This window comes from Crinia signifera, chromosome 7, assembly GCF_055691185.1.
Source record: "Crinia signifera chromosome 7, ASM5569118v1, whole genome shotgun sequence".
NCBI classification, from domain to species: Eukaryota; Metazoa; Chordata; class Amphibia; order Anura; family Myobatrachidae; genus Crinia; species Crinia signifera.
The window spans coordinates 9,289,834-9,298,936 of record NC_139223.1 but is presented as its reverse complement, the minus strand read 5'-3'; the positions used below and the strand labels follow the sequence as shown (position 1 = coordinate 9,298,936).

Below are 9,103 nucleotides of genomic sequence, written 5' to 3'. Positions count from 1 at the left end.
ATTCGCTATAAAAACAAAGTACAGGTACTGTAATAAGGATGCCCGGGAAGTAACGTTTGTTCATGGTCTTCCAAGGACATACAAATTCTCCCAAAAGGAGTCAATCAGCGGACTGTACTGCTCCTGGTACCGTGTCATTCCTGGTACCGTGTCATTCCTTTCATAGAAACCCGCTTCCTGTGACGTGATATGACGGGAGCCAATAGGAATAGCAGTACAGTCCGCTGATTGACTCCTTTTGGGAGACTTTGTTTGTCCTTGGAAGACCATGAACAAACGTTACTTCCCGGTGAGTTTGGTACGCAACCCACATTTTCCATTCCCCCTTTGTTTGAATCACATTTATTGTGGAAATTGACACATTGTTTTATTTCACCTTCCTTTTGAAATTGTGACCATCTGTCACGGTGCTGGTTACACTTCCGCTCGGGAATTGGCTTGACCTATAACAGGGGCGCGGAGTCTAACCGTGCCGGGGGTTTTCTGCCAGTGACCCCTCCAATTGGGATTTGGGCTTCTGCGGCTCCCGACACGTCGGTCGCAGCCCCCTGGATAGGTTTCCCTTGTGAGCGTAAGTGTTGGGTGAATATGGACGTGGTCGTCTAGTCAGGTCGGAACCAGATGGGCAATGCGGTACCAAGGAATGCCGCCAAGAGTGGTCAAGACAAGCCGGGTCGATAACATTCGGAGCAACGGTATCAGAGGCCAGGCAAACGGATGGTCAGGGTCAGGCCGGGTCAATACACAAGGATCACGGTGACGGTACACAAGGATAAAGCAGAGAGTGGTCGGGAATAGCACGGGTCAATGCACAGTAATCAGACAGTAAGAGAAACGCTGGAGCAAGCTAATGTGAGCCTATACTCTGGCAAGGTTTACCTGTCAGGGACCTCCTTATATCCCTGCATGCAACCCCTGCATTTCCTGCCTGTTCCTTTAAATCTACAGGAGAGCGGCGCGTGCCCCCTAGTGAGCGCGCGTGCGCCTGGCCGGAAGACGCCGGGCTGTAACTCCCGTTGGCGCTGCAGCCTGTGTGCTGCTGCCGGCGGGGAGAAAGCAATCCAGGCCGGATGCCCTCCCTGCATCGCCCTGGACCACCCGCCGCCTGCTGATCCCCTGCCACCACTGCCTGCACCACACACGCCCCCGGACCCGGTAAGTGGCACCCGCGGTCTGGGAGGCTGTGACACCATCACTGCAACACGTCCTATGCCCCAAGGAGTCAAGCGCCATCGATATTGTTCCTCTTTCTTCAAATTCTACAAAGGAGGCACTCCAGTGACTCTCCATCAATATTGAGGCTGCAAGGATTCTAAGATTGCGCCTTGGGACTTTCTTCTTTTTCTTGTTTTCTTGTTTGTTCAGTACAGTACACCCCCCTCCAGTCCTAAGATCATGTGTCCATCATCTCCTCCTCCCCTTCATATCCCCAGGCCATGTGTCCCTCCTCTCCCACCATTTCATGTCCCCAGCTCCTGTCCCTTCTGCCTCCAGGTCCTGTGTCCCTCATACCACCCTCAAGTCTCCAGGTCATGTGGCCCTCAACTCCCTCTCCCCCCTCATGTCTTCAGGTCCTCTGGCCCTCCCCCCCTATCATCCCCAAATCCTATGTACCTCTCCTCCCTCCCCCATCATGTCCCCAGGTCCTGTGTCCATCTATTCTGTCCCCAGATCTTGTGTCCCTCATCTACTTCCCCCTCCTGTCCTCATGTTCTGTGTCCATCATCTCCTCTACCCTCCTATCCCTAGGTCCTGTGTCCCTCATCCCCCCTCCCTGTACTGTCCCTAGGTCATGTGTCCCTCCACCCTCATGTCTCCAGATACTGTGTTCCCCCTCTTTCCCCTCCTGTCCCCAGTTCCTGTGCCACTCATCTCCCTCCCCCCATATTCCCATGTCCTGTGTCCCTCATCCCCCCTCCCTGTACTGTCCCTAGGTCATGTGTCCCTCCCCCCTCATGTCTCCAGATCCTGTGTTCCCCCTCTTTCCCCTCTTGTCCCCAGTTACTGTGCCACTCATCTCCCTCCCCCCATATTCCCAGGTCCTGTGTCACTCCTTTTCTTCTCCCCCCCCCCATGTCTCCAGGTCCTGTGTTCCACCAATCCACCAACTCATCCCCTGGTCCTGTGTCCCTTCTCTCCCTCTCTCCCCTATCCTGTGCCCAGGACCTGTGTCCCTCCTCTCGCCTCCTCATTTCCCCAGGCCCTGTGTCCTTTCTCCCCCTCCTCTCTGATATAGTCGTCAACACCCCCCTCCTCTCCCATTTCCCCCATTTTCTCCAGGTCCTGCCCCCCCCCCTTGTCACCAGGTCCTGTGCCCCCTTCTCATGCCCCTAGGTGTTGTGTTCCTGTGGCATACCCTACCCTCCTCATGTGCCGAGGTCCTGTGTCATTCCCTCATGTCCTGTGTTCCCTCATACCCTCCTACCCCACTCATATCCCCATGCTGTCCCACCCCCTTTCATGTGCCCAAGTCTTGTTTTACACTGCTTACACTGTTATTATACACTACTGTACTGTACTCATGCTATGTTTACACTGTTACTATACAGTACAGAATGACCCCAAGCTGCTTTGGACGCTAAACTGCCTGATCGGAAAGTGGTAAACAACCTCTAATTTGAGGAAGAGATACTTGGTTCGAAACAACATCCCATAACAATACAGGTGGTACCAGAAACCCAGAACACATCGGTGTAATAAAGTTAGTTTTTGGTACTATTTAAAAGAGCGACGCACAGTGAGGCTGAGAGACACAGTGAGGCATGAGGCTGAGAGACACAGTGAGGCATGAGTATACCCAGCAGCACAACAGCACACACATTTACTATAATAATTTGTTTTACCTTTTCAAGTGTTTATTTTAAACTTTTTTCTCTTTATGTTTTTAAGTGTTTATTTTAAAGTTTTGATTTCAAGGTTTTTTTTATTAGTTTTCGAAAAGTTTTGGAACAGAAAAAAGAAATGGGACGTAAACATAAGGCACATGAGTGCAAAATGTGTAACATAGAATAACATCCACCATGAGTCTTGGTGAAATTAGTTCAACAAATCTTTCTCAGTAAAAAAACAATTTATGTAATAACAATAAATCTGAGAAGTATCAAATATGAAATAGATCAGGCATGACGTATATAAAACTTTTAAAAACCAATTCTGAAATTTCAACTCACGTATGACAGACCAGACAATACTGGGGGAGGAAAAAGGGGGTTGAGGGAGGATGGGACAGGGTGTAATCAAAATAAAGTTGTGACTTATCTACTAGGCCTAATTCTAGGTACTAACAATGTACATAGATCCTGTAAAATTACAAAACTTCACTTGTGGTGTACCATATCTGTGCTGAAAGCGGAGAAAGGCAGCGTATAAACAGGAAATCATAATCAACAGTAGGGCATGAGGTATGAAACAGAGAGAATTAAAATGCCACAGGCACAATCACTGGTTTCATAGAGTCATGTCTATCAAACGACAGTTATTTGTTTAAGCACCTGCGAACCAGGGACGTGCAGGCAGGGGAGGCAGTGCCTCCCCTGTCATAAATGATTAAAAAAAAAAAGGTACTTATGTATTATCTGGGCTCCCATGTTAAATGCACCCCATTTTTTCATACCCCTACTATCCAACTACGCATGGAGTTGATTTTATATAGTGTGTCGAGCACAGCGAGCCACCGTGCCCGAAGCGTGGCGAGCGCAGTGAGCCCCGCGAGGGGACACGGTCTCATAAGAAAACCGGGAGCCCAGATATTACATAAGTACCAAAAAAAAATAACAAAAATATTTATAACACATATACTGCGCTATAAATGTCTTAATTCTTTTTATTATTTATGAGGTAGGACAATGGGAGAGTGTAGGAGGCAATGGGAGCTGTACCTCCCGCTGACAATTGAAAAATGGCAGCAGCGGGGGGCGGGGCTAAGCCGCGGGGAGAAAAGCATATGAAAAGCCCATTAAAAATCAATGTGAAAGCGGCATCTACACATCTGCCTCAGTGACAGGGATGCACGACCCTGTCACTGAGGCAGATGTGATAGGACAGCGGATCAGGCTGTCACGCACTGACAGCCTATGTCCGCTGTCATGCAAAGCTGTGGTGGCTGCGTTGTCCCCCGAGACCCCACTAGGAGGCCTGGCTCCCATTCCTCCTCCCGCCATCAGTGGAGCCCCAGCATTGGCATTTCAGGGAGGCCTGACTCACCCTCCTCCCGCTGCCGCGGACCTGCTGGGTGGCCTGGCTCCCCTTTCTCCGCCCGCCGCTGCTGGAGCCCCGGCTTACGCATGTCAGGCTCACCTTCATCCTCCGCTCCACCCGCTGTCCTGCACCCAGCTCCCCTCCCTCCTCTTGCTGCTGCTGGAGCCCCGGCATTTCAGTATGGCTCCGCTCCCGGCCTTGCGCGCTACTGAAAACCGGAAGTTCGGGTGCCGGACTTTCAGTGATCAGAGGCAGGCTCTGGCGTCCAACATGGGGGGGGGGGGAATCGGACTGGTAAACAGTCGCACCGGTTGCCCTGCACCCTCATTAGTCTGCCTGCAATGGCCGCAGATCCCCCTGATAGCACAGATGTGCAGAAGCGTATTTGCAGCAGAGCAAATACGTGCCGGGCTCACTGCTGATAGGCTCTATTAAATAATAACCCTGTCGGCCATGCCAGGCTCATGGTTTCCGCTACAGTTGGTCTGCTGCATAAATTCTCACTATTACCTGTGCTGGCGCTGTATGGATCCCCCCCCCCCCCGTGCCCCATGTACACTGTAACAGTGTGCTGCACTTGACGTGCCACATTTGGAGAGAGGTCCATCATGCGGTGCTGCCCAGGTGAGCTGATTTGGGACAGGTAAGAAAGTGGGGAAGAGAGAGATGGTTGTGTGATTGGTAGTGGTGGCTTTCTGTCTGAACGTGCAGGGGGGGGGGGGGGGGGAGGGTGTGTGTGTTTTGGTGATGTTAACAGCGAGCGACAGTCTGGGGGTAGGGGGTGCTGTTATTATGTGGAGCAGATATATTGGGGGAAATAGGCATTTTATAACAGTATTTCACCTTTAATCAAACATTTTATGTAAACATATTTTGCTTAGTGCTGTGTGACACTGTCTGCCCCCCCTCTCTCTTTGACACTTTCTCTGCCTCTCTCCCTCTCATGCTGTCTCTCCCTTTCTGTTCCTGACACTTTTTCTCCTTCGCTCTGATGCACTCTCTCTTTACCTGACTGACATTGTCTCTCTCTTACCCTCTCTGACACTGTCTCTACCTCTTTTACTGACACTGCCTTTCCCTCACTCTGTCTCTCTCTTTTTATCTGACACTGGCTCTTTTCCTGACACTGTCCCTCTAATTTTTTACCTGACAACCCATCTCTCTTTACATGACACCTACTCTAATCCTCTCTCACTCCCCTCATTCTCTCTGTTGCTCCCTTATGGGGCATTGTAGCAGGGGGCCTTTTTAATATTTTCCTATGGGGCCTGTGAAGTTCTAGTTACATCCCTGATGGTAATAAATGTATATATATTTCTGTGTGGATAGGGTACTTGTATATATATATATATATATATATATATATATATATATATATATATATATATATATATATATATATATATATATATATATATACCAAACGAGAAAATAAGGCGGCACTTGGAGACTTTGTAAGATGGTTGAAGTATTGTATTTCAAACAAAAAAGTGCATCTACGTTTAGGGGAACGCACTCCCCGTCATCAGGATACAGACATAATAAACAGTATGACTTATATAGTGTGTCTTACCACACGTGAAGGACATCAGGTCCAGAGCCTCGCCGCCCGTGGCCCCGTCACGTCTGTGACCGGCGTTGGCCTTCCACTTCCGGTGCAGCTGACGTCGGCGCGCCCGGCGGCGTTGCCTTGGCAACCCTGTAACAACAACATAGAGCGAGTGAAAAAAAAAACTGTGCAAAAAACATCGTAGTGCAATCATCAGAACCCCCGATAACAGGTCAAGGGTATAAAAGTGCATAGTGCATGTAAACATTTTGTTGCTGTACCAAGATTAAAAAGCAAGTGCAAAACTGGACAAATATAGATCGATATGACAATGACAGACATAAACCAAACATCTCTATCTCCAGAAGGATATAAATACATTAGAGACTGTACAAAGAAGAGCAACTAAAATGGTGCATGGCCTACATCACAAAACGTACCAGGAAAGACTAAAAGATCTTAATATGTATACTTTAGAGCAGAGAAGGGAAAGGGGGGACATGATAGAAACTTTCAAATATATCAAGGGCTTTAACAAGGTACAGGTGGGAGACATTCTTCACAGGAAGAGGAGCAACAGAACACGAGTACATGCACTGACACTAGGGGGAGGAAGGTACAGGTGGGAGACATTCTTCACAGGAAGAGGAGCAGCAGAACACGAGGACAGGCACTGACACTAGAGGGAGGAAAGTACAGGTGGGAGACACAGTAGCGCACGCAGGGGGGGTTTCTGGGTACCCAGAAACCCCCCCAGGAGTCTAAGGGCCCTAGGCTGAAAGCTGAGGGTCTCCTCTTTCCATGGGTACAAGAATTTTAAAAATCGGCCCTTGGGAACCGGAGATATCGGACTTCAAAGCAGTGGTCCCCATCCAAGCCTGTTAATTGCTCTTCCCAGTCAGATATTTCAGGTTCTGTCTCACTTAGAGTTTTTCTGAGGGTATACTCCAAAAGCTGGGATTCTCCCCCTTTGAAGGACACTAGTAGCTTGTCTCTTCTGTTCCCAGAACCATAGATGTCAGCCTTCTAGCAGATGGTTACTGCTCCAGCTCCACACACCTGGTATGTAGTTTTATACACTCATTGGCAGATTGCTCTGAAGTCTGATCCTCTAGTCCAGTGGTGGCCAACCCGTGGCTCTTGAGCCTCATGCGGCTCTCCCCCTTGTAAAGTGCGGCTCCTGCTCCCACTGCTGCCCACCGTCTGTCCCAGTCCCCCCTGCTGCCGGATCCCTGAATCCCTTCTCCTTCTGAGGGGAGGAGAGCGCGCATCGCGCATCTCTCCTACCCCTTACTGTGCATCCTTGTGACTGGGCCGTCTGCCAATCAGAGCTTGGTGGCCAGCAGCCAATCAGGAGCCGGCCAGCGAGCTTTGAATGGTGGACGGCCCAGTCACAGGGAAGTAAGGGGGAAGGAGATGCGTGCTGTGCTGTGCTGTGCTCTCCTCCCATCGGTGACATGACAGGAGGACTGCAGGGGGACACCAGACTGTCCTCTCCCCGCCCGGCAGCAGCAACAATGGTGAGTGCTGCTGCTGGGGAATTTGCACTGTGGGGGCATAGCAGTTTGTGGCACTGTGGGGGCATAGCAGTTTGTGGCACTGTGGGGGCATAGCAGTTTGTGGCACTGTGGGGGCATACCAGCTTTCTTGCACCGTAGGGGCATACCAGCTTTCTTGCACCGTAGGGGCATACCAGCTTTCTGGCACCGTAGGGGCATACCCGGCACCGTGTGGTGTATACCTGGCACCGTGGGGGGCATATGTGTATCTGGCACTATTGGGGGCATATGTATATATGGCACTGCACTATTGGAGGCATATTTGTATCACACCCACCCAAGGGGTCAAAATAGACTACGCCCCTTTTTTTGGCGCATGCACCTTCGGCGCGTGCATGATGTCGGCTCTTTAGCTTGACTACCGATATTTTTTGGCTCTTTACCTCTGACCGGTTGGCCACCCCTGCTCTAGTCTATTTTACCATTTGGTAGGTGGAATTCTCTAGTTTTTAATTCCATTAAAATCTAAGAAATCTATTTCCGGGAACTGGAGATATCTGCAGTCAAGCAAGCTGTCCTCCCACCAGAAAATTATGAATAATAAGCCCACTCCACTATACACCCCTCCTCTGCATATTAAACATCCTCTACCACCCTGGAAGTTATGTATCAGGGCCCCTTCCTTCAGCCCAATGCCCCCATCTCCCAGCATCTGTGCAGTAAAGGGGTAATTAGTGGAAATTACTGATCCAGGCCCTACATGCTGAGCGGCTGATATAATACCCCCTACCACCCGCGGGACATCAAAGCTTCCCCCACCCCTACCGCTGGAGGATCAGTAGGGGCCCCAATACATTGCTATTCCCAGGGGCCTACACTGTTGTTGATGCCCTTGTATGTATATATATATGTATGTATGTATATGAACAATAAATGGAAGAAAGAAACTGGCACTCCTGGGACTTGTGCTTAAATTTTGTATTCAAAAGTACAACAACCAATGTTTCGGGGCAGATGCCCCTTTGTCAAGGTGTAGGTGACAAAGTATATGTATATGTATATATATATATATATATATATATATATTTTTTTTTTTATTATTATTATTATTATTATTATTTATATACATTTGGTCTATCTATAATACTTTAACTGACCCGGCATATACTGGGTCACCTAAGTGTTTATGCCCCTTTCAGACCGCACTTTTAAAACGGTAAATTGGCGTTTTTTTACCGTTTTAAAACGGTAATGTGTGCGGTCTGAAAGGTCCAGTCCCACTTAACCGGTTAGAAAATGCCGTTTTTTCTAACCGGTTAAAATGCAGGGTCCTACCCGTTTCTGAACCGGTATTTTAGCGCAAAAATCGGTTTAGAAACGGTATTTAGGACCCAGCCAATGAGCTGGGTCCTAAATTCAGCACAGTGAATACTTAATGAGCGCTCATTAAGTATTCACAGCACTGGAGCCCCCCCCCGCGCGTGTCGACACCCCCCGCGCGCGTGTCGACGCCCCCCCGCGCGTGTCGACGGCCCCCCCGCGTGTCGACCCCCCCGCGCGTGTCGGCGCCCCCCCGTGTCGACTTACCCCGTGCCGGTATCTCCGTTGTGGTTCCCGGCACTGCAGCTCAGTATGCTCGGAAAGCACTTATGAAAAAAGTGTCTTTCAGAAAATGGCTGCCCCCCATACGGAAGACAGTTTTTTTAAACTGGGTTTCCTATGGGGCAGCCATTTTCTGGAAGACACTTTTTTCATAAGTGCTTTCCGAGCATACTGAGCTGCAGTCCACAATGGAGGTACCGGCACGGGGTAAGTCGACACGGGGGGGGGGGCGCCGACACGCGGGGTGGGGTGGGGG

The 9,103-nt window shown here is 49.7% G+C and overlaps 1 long non-coding RNA gene across 1 annotated transcript in view; it reads right to left on the bottom strand.

Moving 5' to 3' along the window:
* Positions 1-5,746: 5,746 nt before the first annotated feature.
* The window catches only part of LOC146021355 (uncharacterized), a 57,438-nt gene continuing 54,081 nt past the window's right edge, over positions 5,747-9,103 (bottom strand). Inside the window, exon 3 of the long non-coding RNA XR_014450880.1 lies at positions 5,747-5,896. This is a non-coding gene — a long non-coding RNA (uncharacterized LOC146021355). The remainder of the gene's footprint in view (positions 5,897-9,103) is intronic.